This window comes from Podarcis erhardii, assembly GCF_964252035.2.
Source record: "Podarcis erhardii genome assembly, chromosome: W".
NCBI classification, from domain to species: domain Eukaryota; kingdom Metazoa; phylum Chordata; class Lepidosauria; order Squamata; family Lacertidae; genus Podarcis; species Podarcis erhardii.
In genome coordinates, this window is record NC_138506.1 from 6,089,768 (window position 1) to 6,104,668 (window position 14,901).

Here is a 14,901-nt window from a genome sequence, read left to right on the forward strand (position 1 = left end):
TAAATTGCGCAGCCACGATTTAGCTTCCCCATGCAGATGAGTTATTATGAAGCCTACTTTCTCCTCCTCATCTCTAAAGTCTTTCCGAAGCCAATTGAGCGCAAAAACTATGTCTGCTCTGAAGTTAGGATACTGCTGCAGGTTCCCATTGAAGTGGGCTACGATGCTGCCCCCCCTTTTCCCGAGGCCAACTCCTTCCGGCTTGGGTCCTGGCAGCCCCTCCTTGCCCAAACGTTCCCACCTGGTTTGCAGATCCTGGCAGAGCGCTACTGCTTCTTCCTCTCTCTTTCTGGATGCTGCTATTTCCACTGAAAGCCTCGTGACTGCTTCTTGCAGGGCTGTCACCTTCTCCTCTGTAGTCATCTTTGCCGATCTTCGTGAGCTCGCAAAACACCAAGTTTTGCCCCTCGCTACGCCAACTCACGCTGCGAGGGTTCAATTAAAATTGAGACGGAGCTTACTGTCAGAGCTGCCTGAGGTCCCAGCTCACAAAGGACCAACGCCAGTTCGTTGTTATATACAAAAGTCTTTATTGAAGTTCAGTTTCGATTTCAAAGCCGTGGCGTGCAGCTCTACGTCTCCAACTCTAGACCGCCGAAGCTCCGTCTGAATCTCCTCCCCCCAGACACCAGTTTAAGACTCTAGCCCTGCTCCACCTCTTCCTCTGCTCTTTCCTCCTCTGGGTCCGCCTGTCCGCTGGAGTCTTGCCCTTTCTGGACTCTTCTGACGCTGAGTCCCCTGAGTCTTCCCCCTGCCTCCGGCGGGCTTTAGGACCTGGCTCCCAATCCGGGTTTTCTGCTGTCCCGCGCGCCTGTACATTCGAACTTGGCACCCGCGCCCAGCCGGCAACCTGGTGGGGGAACTGGTCCTGATCTTCCGCTGCTGTTTTGGGAGTCCCCGCTGGCCCCTTGCTTCTGGTGCGTCCCCCCTGGGACCCCCTTGCCCTGGCCATCGGCGCCCCCCTCTGGGAATCTTCTGAATCGCTGGAGAAACTCATGGAATCTCTCGGGCCACTGTCATACTCCGCTACGCTGCCCTCAGATTCTTCCCCTTCGCTCTCCGTTTCCTCTCTCCCCTGTGCCTCTGCTCCTGAACCCCTGACACCATTCAAAATGTGCTCAAGAATCAACAGACGCAGCAGTGGAGAAAAAGAAGTAAAAATTTATTGCCAAGCAATAAAGACCCAGTGGAATGTTTTCCAGAGCCTGGGTCCAGAGCCCCGAGGGCTTTGGGTTTATATACCTTATTACAAACAGCATTAATTGTTACATCTTCATATACTGCAGCAAAATTAAACCAATGAACAGGGACAAAGCCCTTCCTATGCCCATGTAAAGAATACTTCTGCTTTTCCAATATATGTGCATAAGAAATCACCAACGGCCTTTACGCTAATTTTCAGCAACAAAGAGGAAAAGAAACCTCTTTGGCAGTTGAAGCCCAAGCACCCCCTTTCTGTTATCAGGCTAAAACATTACGTTATGTGGCAGATGTCAGGGAGAGGCAAACGGGGAAAGAGCTGAGGGGAGAAACCAGCACTTACAGAGACCCGAAAGAGATAATTAGTAGTCTGTCATCTGACAGCGAAGAGGAGGCAGCGAGGGGGGAGGATGAGCCCGGAACTAGTCATTCTGTAAACAGAGGAAATCAGAGGTGTGGCTTCTGCAGACTTGCATGTTGGGCAAAAAAAAGTAAAAAGAAAACAGACGCGGCATCTTTCCCGACCGGGTCAGACATGATTTGAAGCACTGGAGATGTTCTTTTGAACTTTGTAAATAAATCAAAGAGATTGTAACTGGCAGCGAGCCCGGAGTTTTTATCTATGCCAGCTTGGCAGCACACACCTCTTATAGCAGACATCTGCTTTCCTGTTTCCCATGTTGGCCTAGCCATCTCGTGAGCATGAGAAACAGTCTGGGGGAATGTTCCCTATAGAAAGAATGCCAACACAGCTAAATTTATTGCTTCCTGCAAGCACAGTAACAGGGCAGAGAGAGACAGGGCAGAGAAACTTTGGACTCCTGAGATTTTAGGCACTTCTAGCCTTAACAGTTTAAGCATCATTAGGATACGTGGTTATACAGAAAACATAAAGGTAAAACTCTTCCAGGTGGCCTAGCCACAGTACCACAGGCTACACGGAAAGGGGGAGGATGTTAGGATATTGACGTTCCATTCCACCTTAAGAGGAACAGATATGTGGAGTTGTAGCATGTCACATGTCTGTTTACTTCCAACACAGTCTGCTGGGAACTTCCGTTGTATATTGCTTTTGCTGTACTTCTATTTTGCTTGGACACGAAGGGAAGCAGACATGTTTTTTTCCTTTGTTCCTGAACTATGCTGAATAAACGCCTGTAAATATGGGACACTGCCTGCAGACATGTGCCCTGCTGTTGAGCTACTGAGAGGAAAACTGGGGGTAGAGAGAGTTCAGTCCCTCTCATCTGCCTGCTTCCTTTTCTCTCAAAGTCTTATTCCCACCCCACTCTACTTGATATGTAATTGGGACAGATCTGGGTTTGCCCACATGAGCCTGTCCCATTCACCTCTTGTTTGTCCCTGGGTTTTCCTTAAGAAATTCTGCAGAATTAGACACCAGACAGTGCAAAGAATTCAGTTGTGATTCCTTCACTGCAGGAAGTTGGACTAGATGAAACTTGGAGGCCCCTCCAACTCTACAATTTTATGGTTCTATGAAAGGGCCAATTATTCATGAGCCATTCAAAATAGACATCAGGTGTGTATGTTATGTTCTCAGGAATTCCTACCTAAGTACGAATTGTCGAATCAAAACCCCAGAAGTAGAGCACCTGCTTTGCCTGCAGAAGGTCCTGAGTTCAATCCCTGGCATATCCAGGTAGGGCTGGGAATTTTCCCTGTCTCAAATCATGGAGAGCTGCTGCCAGTCAGTATGTTCATTACTGGGCTAGATGGACAAGTTGTCTGATTCAGTGTGCCACAGTTTCCTGTGTTCCTATGTTTGAGACAGGGGACTTGGTTTGGTGATTGACTATTTCCTGTAACCTTCGTACACATGCACCCACCCACAAATAGAGTACACATACATTTTTCTAACTAGTCAGCAGAGGGGAAGTGAGTCTGAGTCAACTGAAACAAGACAAAAGAAGACAACATCAGATGAAGAGATGAGATGAGCAGGAATGGGGAAATTTAGTTCAAACCTTCAACTGACATTAGGTGTTGTTAGTGTTGGGATACTGCCGGGGAGACGGGGGCATCAGGCAGGCCCCCAGCTGGCTCCAGGCGATCACCGGTCTCCCATGGAACAGCACCAGTCAGTTAGTGACACGAGCCTCAGATACATTTAGAGAACCGTGCACACCCTGTCAGCAGAGTGTGTAAATCTCCACAACGGAAGAGGTGGACAGAGAGAGATGTGCAAGCATATTTACAGCATTTATTCAGCATAGTTCAGGAACAAAGGAAAACATGACTGCTTGCCTTCGAGTTCAGCAAAACAGTCACATAGCTAAAGCAACATATAACGGAAATTCCCAGCAGACTGTGCTGGGAGTAAACAGGCATGTGATACACAAACGTCATGCCTGTACCCTTTTAAGGTGGAATGGAACTATATCCTAACAGTTTGGCCCACAGCATGGTGGGAGAGCATCAGTTTTTATGTGCAGAAGGTCACAGGATGAATCCTGAGCATCTCCTGGTAAGGCTGAGAGACAAGCCCTTCTCTGGAATCCTGGAGGATTGCTGCCTGTCAGTATTAGTAATAGTGAGCTAGATGGAACAATGAAGGTTGGTAAAAAGCAACTTCCTATCTTACAGGATCCCCCATGTTTCAATCCAATGCTTTCCAAACAACCCTTTGTCTTTGCTGAATGTCCCATGAAACCGGTAAGCAGCAAGATCTAAGTGTGTGTGTGTGTGTGTGTGTGTGAGAGAGAGAGAGAGAGAGAGAGAGAGAGAGAGAGAGAGAGAAAGAGAAGGGTAGCTTTCATTGCTTCAGTTAGCACTGAGGTTTCCTGTCACGCTGTTTTCTTCTTGTTCTTTCTTTAAAACAGTAGAAATTCTCTGGAGGTCTGACAGGATTAAGGGGATTAATACATTAGTACATTATTACTGCTTTCATAGGAGATTTTCAAAGACTTTAAAGCTGCAATCCACTTGTCCTGTTATATAAAATGCACCATAACTGCCTTTAATTGCTCCGTTGTGACTAGGTATTGTGGCACAGAGAAGGCTGAGCAGTGAATATCTCCTATTGTTCAAAGATCCTGCTGGTGTGTGGTGCAGTGAGGAGGAGCTCAAGAACCTCTGTAGTCTGGAAATTTGAAGTTTGACCCAAACGATCAAACGAATCAAGTTCTGCAGTGCAAACCTGTATATGTCTAATGAAAAGTAAGATCTATTGAACTCAATGCACATGCTCCCAAGTAAATGTGTACAGTTTTGGATTCTGAGCTTCTGAACATTGATTGTAATGATATTAGGACATTGGTACCTTCTCCTCTTCTCTTCAATGCAAGGCACAATAATAATGGGACACACACACACACACACACAAAACCCAGAGCCCTTTGATTTATTGAATATTTACAAACAAATTGTAAACAGATAAGAACATTTGCAGGGTTATTGCAATAACCTGCAGTTTCATAAGCATATATAATTAAAGTAGATGAATAAAAGAATAAGTTAAGGTAATTTAGAATATACAGGAAATGATAAAAATAAATTTAAGGAACCGCAGAAAGAGGAAGAAAGAAGTCGAGTTTTGAAATGTTAAAATGACTGTAAAACTATTGAAATCATAAATATTTTTTTAAAAACAACAACAGAGTACTTGATGTAATGCTATCTTGCATGAAACACTTGTGAAAGATCTCAGATGGGCCAAATGACTGCCCACCTTGTATTTAGCCATTTAACACAGAATCAAGGTCTCCAAGGAGAACCAGAGGAACCCTTATTTGATGTATCAGAGTGAATCTCATGCAGAATGCCAAGTCTGCATGTTATCTTGATGCCTAATGTGGAAAACTACCAGCTCAGCCTGGTCTTATTGACATTGTACAGTTTTCTAGTTGAATCCTAATCAATTCACTCAGCTCACCAGGAAATCATTAATGTTCATTAAAGTATGATGCCCACCTTCATTTTTTTTCTAATGGGAAGAAGACCCCATAAGGATGGGGAAGAAATTTGGTCTGCATTTTAATTTAAACCTATCCAATTCACACATACGAAACCAAAACATGAACCAAGACACTATCCTTCAAATTTCACACTTTTCTGTATTTTGTGATTCATTCATTCATGATTTCATTTGTATGTGGCTTTTCCACAAAATGAATCATGCTCAAAGCTACTTACAATAAACAGGGAAATATCTCAGAATCAACCACTGCCAGTACAATTTCATCATAAAATAATAAAATAATGACATAATAGCAGATGCAACTGTTAGGATTTTTATCCACCAAGCTGCTCAGCAAGTAGCACTATGGTTGTTTATATCATGTGAGTGTCTGAGAGCGTGAGACAGGAAGTCTCAGTACTGTTGGAGAAGTTACTTTCACTTCTGTGTGAGATGTTGTTCTGTACTGCTGCTGAGAGAGCACAGACATGCTGATGGATTCTTTGTATATAGGCTGTAAATAAAGTAGCTTTAGAGCTACGATTGTCTCTTTCTTCTGCAATAGGATGCCAGAAGATGAGCGTGCTCCTCTCAGGAACTCCCGCCATGCTCAAAAGGCTTGCGGATAACTGCCTGAAGCCTGGAGAGCGAGAGGGGTCGGTGCGCACCAACCCCTCTCGCTCTCCAGGCTTCAGCGAAAGCCTGCATTCGCTCCATAGGATGCACACACATTTCCCCTTCATTTTTGGAGAGGAAAAAGTGCATCCTATAGAGCGAAAAATACGGTAACTGGAGAAGTCCCCCGCCCCCAGAAAGAAAAGGCAGGAAGGATGGGACACCTTAAAAGTGTCTGCCCCACACTAGCCTGGGAGAAAAACCCAAATCTTTGACCATTACCAAAGTTCTGCCTTGGTTTGAGGCATTGGAGCCTTCAACCATGTGTGGGTGGGTAGGATGCAGGCCTTGTCTTCTGGCAAGCAGCACCACAACCTTACTGAAGTTAAACACTTCTGGGCCTGGTTAGCGTCTGGATGGGTGACTAGATAAATACTTTTCTCTACCCACTTTCTCCACACCATGCATAATATTATAAACTTCTATCCTGTCACCTCTTACTTGCCTTTTCTCTAAACCAAAAATCTCACAACATTGTAAACCTTTCCTCATAGGAGAGTTGCTCCACCCCCTTTATCATTTTGGTTGCTCTTTTCTGACTCTTTCACATTTCTACAATATCCTTTTTTATATATATATAATATTTTTATTAAGTTTATGAAATACAGAAAAAAAGAATAAAAGACAGATATAGAAAATAAAATAGAGAAGTTGCGAATTTCCATGATCCTTTTTTTCAGCAAATCTAATGGACTTCCCCGCATCTTCCTAACCCTGCGTTCTCTGTGATACAAAACATCAGCAATTTGTTAACTTATTTCAAAACTTATTATATCTTTCATTTTATCATGTTATCTAGTTTCCAAAGTGTTGTAACCCACATCTTATACGTTTTAGCTTAAACATAATAAAGTTATTTCATTATTCCACCTCTGACTTCTTGTACCTAACAAGCCTTCTGCATTTCATGCAGCATGAAAGAAGAATTAAGCAGAATAAAATGGACATACACCAGTGGTCCCTTTTTTTTTAGCAGGGAGTGTCCTCATTTCTTGTTCCCTTTCTTTGGTAAATCACATTTATGGTTTTTGCCAGGTTCAAAAATTATTATTTTGCTTTTTGTTTGCTTACTATATTTATATACCACCTTTTATATTCTCCAAGGAGCTCAAGAAGGTGTACATGGTTCACCTTGTCCCTCATTTTCTCACAACAACCCTGTGAGGTAAATTAGGCTGAAAGGTAGTGACTCGCCCAGGATCACCCAGTGAGCTTTATGGCTGAGTAGGGATTCAAACTCTGTTCTCTCAGGTCATAGATCCAGCAACTCTCCCCACTTGCAATTCCCAGTACATGGTATTCAAAGGCATACTTCCTCCAGCAGTGGAGGTAGAATAAAGCCATTGTGACTGGTAGCTATTGGCAAAGATATCCTCCATTGCTTTGTCTGATCCTTTTTTTAAATTCATGCAACTTGTATGCATTACTACATCTTCTGGGATTAGGTTCCTGATGGGGCGTAACACTGGGATTCTGACTGGAGAGGAGGCTTCCAGCACCTCTGATCCCCCAGTAGCTCCTCCTGCATCTGTCACCAGAGCCAGAAGCTATCAAAAGTAGCAGCCTTTGGCCTGCGTGAAAAAAGTTGATAGGAGCTTTTCCATCTCTCTCATAATATTAGAACTCAAGGCCATCCAACAAAGCTGAATGTTAGAAAATTCAGGAAAGACAAAAGACAGTGCCTTCTTCACAGCATATAGCTGAACTATGGAATTCCCTGCCACAAGAGGTAGTGTTGGCCACCAATTTGCATGGCTTTAAAAGAGGATTAGGCAAATTCATGGAGATTAAGGCTACCAGTGGCTACTAGCCATGATGGCTTTGTTTTGCCTCCATTTTTCTGAAAACCAATAGTTAGGAAACACAAGTGGGGAGAGCACTGTTGCACTTAGGCCGTGCTTGCAGGCTTTCCAGAAGCATCCGGTTGGCTGCTGTGAAAACAGGATTCTGAACTTGATGGGCCTTTGGTCTGATCCAACAGGGCTTTGTTGTTGTTGTTGTTTAGTCGTTTAGTCGTGTCCGACTCTTCGTGACCCCATGGACCAGAGCACGCCAGGCACTTCTGTCTTCCACTGCCTCCCGCACTGCCTCCTTATCAAAGACTTTGCATCTGGCTATCTAGTGCTTGGTCATAGCTCAGTGGTAGAGCATCTGCTTTGCATGCAGAAGACTGCAGGTTCAATCCCCAGCAACTCCAGGTAGGGCAGGAAATGACACTTGCCTGAAATCCCAGAGAGCTGCTGTTAGTCAGTGTAGATAATACTGACCTAGATGGCCCAGTGGTCTGACTTGGTATAAGGCACCTTCTTATGCTCTTAAGGGCCATTTCCGAGAGATTTAGAAGCACAGTGGAAGTTGAGATTTGGAAAACAATGGCAAAACTTATATAACCTTTATCATGTCTTAGTAACTCTTGTCTATTTTACTAGTTTTTGAACAAGTAAGCTAATGGAGAACTTTGGTTTAGTATGTGGGATAGACTCTGCAGTTGCTAAGGAAAACTGGGTAAGCAGCATATCAATATTCAAAGTCAAATCCATAAAAGAGATAGATGGAGCGTGAATGTTGCTGCTTCTTCATTACAAATTATCACCTTTGAGCTGATATTGGCTTGAAAATAAAAAGGAGGTGGTGTTGTGGGGCAGGGGGAGTTAACCTGGCAAGAGGAAGATGAAAAATAAAGAGCAATGTGTCAGGATATTTCCGTTCCACCTTAAAAAGGGAGCAGGTTGTTGTGTCACAGCCTGCGTATTTCCTGTTCACAGGATGTTTCTGTTTTGTATGTGCTTTCGTTTTCTCTCTGTGCCTGAACATCGAAGCAGGCAGTCATGTTTTTTCTTTGTTCTGACCAACGCTGAATAAAGTTGTAAATAATGCTCTCCTGAGTGCATCTTTCGTTGTACGAACTCTGTTGATAGAGCGTGCACTAGTCCTTGGAATGTGGAAAGCTATTTCTGAGGCTTTGTGTCGCTAATTGACAGATACTGCGTTTCTACCAGAGATCGATGGATTGTCCAGAGACGGCTTGGGGGCTTCATGGCTTTTGTCTCCCTGGCAGTATCCCAACAACAGGTTATGGGCCCAGATTCATGGCACTTACAGGAGAGTAAGACTGCGAGAGACTGTGAGAGGTATGTGGGGAAAAGCAAGAGCAAAGGCTTTTTTGTTGTCGCGGCAGAGTGACTTTGATGTCCGGCTGGCTTAATTGGCCTAGGAGCCGCGCCAGAGGCTTCGTGATTAATGAGCTGCCAAGATAAGGAGTTTTTGAAGGCATAAAAGACTCAAGGCTCAAGCTGGCACAGCTTCACCAAAGGCTAAAGGCAAGTTTGATGGCCAGGAGCAGGGGGGCAAGCAGCAAAAGCCCACGCCGGTGGAAAACAAGGTTTTGCTTGCTGGAAAAGCTGCTCCAAAGGCCAAGGCCAGATTTGTTGTAGATTCGGGAGCCATGTGGCATTTGGCCAAAGATAAACATCTTTTTATCTCCTTCACGCCTCAAGATGGTGAGATCCACCAGGCTGATGGAAAGACGTTGCGAATTGCAGGAGTTGGGACTGTGAAACTGGCAAGTCTGCACACTACCATCAGAGATGTACTTTATGTTCCAGATTCTGCAGACAATTTGCTCAGTGTCCCACAGCTGACTGGGCGTGGCTTTGAGATTTCCTTCAAGAGGAGCGTCTGTGTCATCAGGAAAGGCAAAGAGGACATTTTGCATGCAAAGTTTATTTTTATTTTTTTATAATATTTTTATTAAGTTTATGAAATACAGAAAAAAAGAATAAAAGACAAATAGAGAAAATAAAATAGAGAAGTTACAAATTTCCATGATCCTTTTTTTCAGCAAATCCAATGGACTTCCCCGCATCTTCCTAACCCTGCGTTCTCTGTGATACAAAACATCAGCAATTTGTTAACTTATTTCAAAACTTATTGTATCTTTCATTTTATCATGTTATCTAGTTTCCAAAGTGTTGTAACCCACATCTTATACGTTTTAGCTTAAACATAATAAAGTTATTTCATTATTCCACCTCTGACTTCTTGTACCTTAATTTCCATTTCATTAATTTACAATTGCTGAAGCTAGAGTTTCCTAAAAAGTGCATTTTTTAACATTCATACAACTTATAATGTTTTTTCAAATAGTCTTTAAATTTTTCCCAGTCTTCCTCGATTGTTTCTTCTCCCAAGTCTCGGATTCTGCCAGTCATTTCGGCCAGTTCCATGTAGTCCATCAACTGCGTCTGCCATTCCTCCAGCGTGGGTAAATCTTGTGTCTTCCAATGCTTAGCAATCAGGATCCTTGCTGCTGTGGTAGCATACATAAAAAAAGTTCTATCTTTCTTAAGTACTCTCTGGTCCACAATGCCCAGAAGAAAGGCCTCCGGTTTCTTAGGTAAGGTAAATCTAAGTACCTTTTTTAGTTCATTATGAATCATCTCCCAAAAGGCCTTCACTTTCGGGCAAGTCCACCAGAGGTGAAAGAATGTCCCTTCCGCCTCTTTACATTTCCAACATTTATTGTCAGACAGGTGATATATCTTAGCAAGTTTGACTGGGGTCATGTACCACCGGTATATCATTTTCATAATATTTTCCTTCAAGGCACTACATGCCGTAAATTTCATTCCGGTGTTCCATAACCTTTCCCAGTCTTCAAACATAATGTTGTGCCCCAGGTCCTGCGCCCATTTTATCATGGCGGATTTGACTGTCTCGTCCTGTGTATTCCATTTAAGCAGCAAGTTATACATTCTCGAAAGTAGTTTATTTTTTGGCTCTAACAGTTCTGTCTCTAATTTCGATTTTTCCACCTGGAATCCAACCTTTTTGTCCATTTTAAAAACCTCCTGGATTTGAGCATAGTGCAACCAATCTCGCACCTTGTTTTTTGATTTTTCCAAGCTCAGCAACCTCCAATTGTCTCCAATTTTTTCAATTATTTCCCAATATTTAGGCCAGTAGGCTTCCATGTTAAGTCTCTTACGTGCCTTGGCCTCCACCGGTGAGAGCCACCTCGGAGTCTTACTCTCCAATAAGTCTTTATATTTTGTCCAGACCATCAAAATTGCTCTTCTGACAATATGGTTTTTAAACAATTTGTGAACTTTAACCTTGTCATACCACAAATATGCATGCCACCCAAAAGCATTATCAAACCCTTCCAGATCTAGGACATCAGTGTTTTCCAATAAGATCCAGTCTTTCAACCAGCAGAAGGCTGCAGATTCATAATATAACCTCAAGTCTGGCAGGGCAAATCCCCCTCTTTCTTTCGCATCAGTTAGTATTTTAAACTTTATTCGGGGCTTTTTGCCCTGCCAAACAAACTTGGAATTGCATGCAAAGTTTATAGATGGTTTGTTCTGTATAACTTATGATGACAATGGTGCTGCTGTGTCTAATGTTGATTCTTGTTGTGTTGCACAAACTAACAAAGTTCTTCATGCAGGATGCATTCACGAGGCACACAGAAGGTTTGCTCACATGTCTTGGCAGGCACTGGCCAAGATGCCTGAGTTGGTTCAGGGTTTGAACATCAAGCCCTGTAAGTTTCACATGAAATGTGTATCTTGTGCAGAGAAAGGCAAGGAGTCTAGCAGGCAGGCTTCCAAACCCTACCAGCTAGTCCACGCAGACCTGGTTGGTCCACTTGCGCCCTCTGTGGGTGAAGCAAGGTACTTCATGGTTCTAGTTTATTCTTTTTCCAGGTACATTCATGTGTTTATGCTTGAGCAGAAATCGCAAGCGTTTCCTAGGTTCAAGGCATTCTGTGCTTGGTTGGAGAATATTCACAGTAAACGCATTGGCTGTTTGTTTACTAATCGAGAGGCTGAATTCACTTCTTGGCAGTTTGAAGCTTTCCTGACTGAGAAGGGAATCCAACATAGCCTCTCAGGTCCTGGATCCCCATGGGAGGTTTGTGAGCAAGCAAAGCAAACATTGCTTCAAGGCATGAAAACCTTGTTGCATGATGCCAATCTCTCTGAGAAGTTTTGGGGGGAGTCTTTGAACTCATATGTTTACACTTTTAACAGGAGACTGTCATCACCTATTGGTTGTACTCCCTATGAGAAGATGTTTGGTAAGAAACCTTACGTCAAGCACATGAGAATCTTTTTTTTTTATAAGATATTTATTGAAATTTTCCAGAATAATACATTGTAAAACAAAAAGAAAAGAAACAACAAAAATACAGAAATACAAAAACAGAAAAATAAAAACAACTAAAAACACATAGAATTTCCCTTTACTTCTTTTCTTTTAACTTATTTTCCGGACCTCCTCATACCTCCCTTTCTTATATTCCAATTCAAATTATTAATTCAGCAAATCCTCACCAATAGTTTTTACTTATTTCAAAACCTTATTTTCCATATCTCTTAGCATTACAGCTGGAAACCACTTAATTTCTGTCCAACATCATTCTAACATTCATTAATTTTACAATATTTCTGCAAATAGTCTTTAAACTTCTTCCAATCTTCTTCCACCGACTCTTTTCCCTGGTCTCGGATTCTGCCGGTCATTTCTGCCAGTCCCATATAGTCGATCATCTTCATCTGCCATTCTTCCAGAGTGGGTAGATCTTGTGTCTTCCAATATTTTGCGATAAGTATTCTTGCTGCTGTTGTCGCATACATAAAAAAAGTTCTATCCTTCTTTGGCACCAATTGGCCAACCATGCCTAGGAGAAAGGCCTCTGGTTTCTTCAAGAAGGTATATTTAAATACCTTTTTCATTTCATTATAAATCATTTCCCAGAAAGCCTTAATCCTTGGGCACGTCCACCAAAGGTGAAAGAATGTACCTTCAGTCTCTTTACATTTCCAACATTTATTATCGGGCAAATGGTAAATTTTTGCAAGCTTGACTGGGGTCATGTACCACCTATAAATCATTTTCATAATATTCTCTCTTAAGGCATTACATGCCGTAAATTTCATGCCGGTTGTCAGGGAACTGACATCAGAGCGAGAGGCGGAGGCAGGGCTCCAGAGTGATGCTGGAGAGGGGACCAGCAGGGGGGAAGGAATTCAGCATAACACCAATAGAGAAGAGAGGGAGATGGAGGAATTGGTGACAGGGCTCCAAGACCCTTCACCCGAAACTAGTGGAGAGAGTGCTGGCACGCCCTGCCTTCCCCTTACTTGCGCAGACGCGTTCCGCGCAGGGAACATAGGAGGAGACTTGGCGTCAAACAGCTTTTATGCTGGAAGAGGTTCAAGAAACGCCCACTGACAGATTCTGCAAGTGACTAACAGGTCACGGAGGGCGAGCTCTGACCCTAAGCATGGTTGAGCAAGCAATCTAACTAAACCAAAGGCAATTTACGCACAAGTAACCCCCTCACAACCATTACAGCAATCCGTCAGTCTCTGCTGTTACTTGTGCGCAAGCAGGGGAAACATGAGCCAGACTGGAGGCGCCGGGGCAGCGGAGCAAGCTGCGGGGGTGCAGGACCTGGTGAAGAGGAACCAGGAGCTGGAACGGCATGTAGCACTGCTGACGGCGCGGCTGGATGAGAGGCGCACTTGGGACGCGCAGGTTAGACCCACCCCAGTGGCAAAGAAGGTGCCCGGACTGGTACACAAATTTGGGGGGAAGCCCCTGGAATATAATGGATTCTGAACAGAAATAGAGTACGCTTTGGAGCTGCAGCATGATGACTTTGCTGACGAGGCAGCGAGGGTGGCGTATATCGTGGGGCACCTTGAGGGCGGTGCGAGGGAATGGGTTAGACCCCTAATGGCTGCGCAGAACCCCGCCATGAGGGACGTCCGGAAGTTTTTTCAGGCGATGGACGCTATGTATTCAAGCCAATTGGGGGAGAGTGTAACCCAGAGGGAGCTGATGAGATGCAAGCAGGGGGATCTTTCCGTTAGAGACTACTGGTCCTGCTTTGCGATGCTAATACACCGGCTCAAATGGGATCTAGATAGCCCGCCCATACGGATGCTGTTTGAGGAGGGGTTGTCCCCGACCGTTAAAGACGAGCTCTCCCGCGCGCCCCGCCCGGAGTCTATGGATCAACTAACCAAAGCTGCGCTTGCGATAGGCGCTCGGCAGGAAGCACGCGCTTTGGAAAGGCGGGAAGGGAGAGGAGAGCGTTGCCCTGACTACCGCATTCCTGAGATGCCAAAGCAGCCTTCCGATGACGTGGTGCCAATGGAAATCGATGGAGTGTGCGCGCGCGAGGTTTCGAGCGCCAACCAAGGAGTCAAAAGGGAGGGAAAGGCTGGGAAAAGCACCAAGAAGTGTTTCCTCCGCCAACGGCCAGGACACTTTGCCAGGGTTTGTCCACAAAGAAAGGCTTGGCAAGGCATGGTGGGAGCCGCTGGAAGCGAGGAGGAGGGGGCGGAGGAAAAGGTGCAGGGAAACGTCAGCGCTTGACTGCCCACAGGGGGGCGCAGCAGCCAAGCGAACAACTAACAGAAGTGCCCCAACCAGACCCACCCAAGGCTTCTATAGCGATAGAGGTGGTGCTAGAACTCCCAAATGGACACCCAGTCAAGGTGAAGGCAATGCTGGACTCAGGCAGCTCCTGTAATTTTTTTAGTAAGGAGTTTGCACTGGAGCACCAACTCCACCTGCTGCCACTTGATTTCCCACTCCAAGTGACCACGATAGATGGCAGGGAGCTGCTGGGAGGGGAGGTGATACATCAAACCCCACCAATGAGAATGAGGGTGTCCAGGCACACAGAAACCATTGCCTTTCATGTGGCCACACTGGCGGGACCCCGATAATACTGGGCATGAGCTGGCTAGTGCTACATGATCCAGTGGTGGCTTGGCATCAATGGACAGTCACCCTCAGGTCAGCGCACTGTTTGGAACACTGTCTAAGGGGGGGAGAAGCCCAGGGTGAGGTTGGCCAGAGTGGCAGCAACTACACTGAAGCAGAGAGCAGAGGTGCCGCCACAGTACGCGGACTTACAGGAGGTCTTCAGCGAGAGGGAAGCGGACAGGCTGCCGCCACATAGGCCCTTCGACTGCCAAATCAACCTACTCCCTGGGGTGCAGCTGCCGGTGGGTAAGCTGTATGCCATGTCGGACCGAGAGATGCAGGAGTTGCGAGACTTTATTGACAAGAACCTAAAAAGGGGA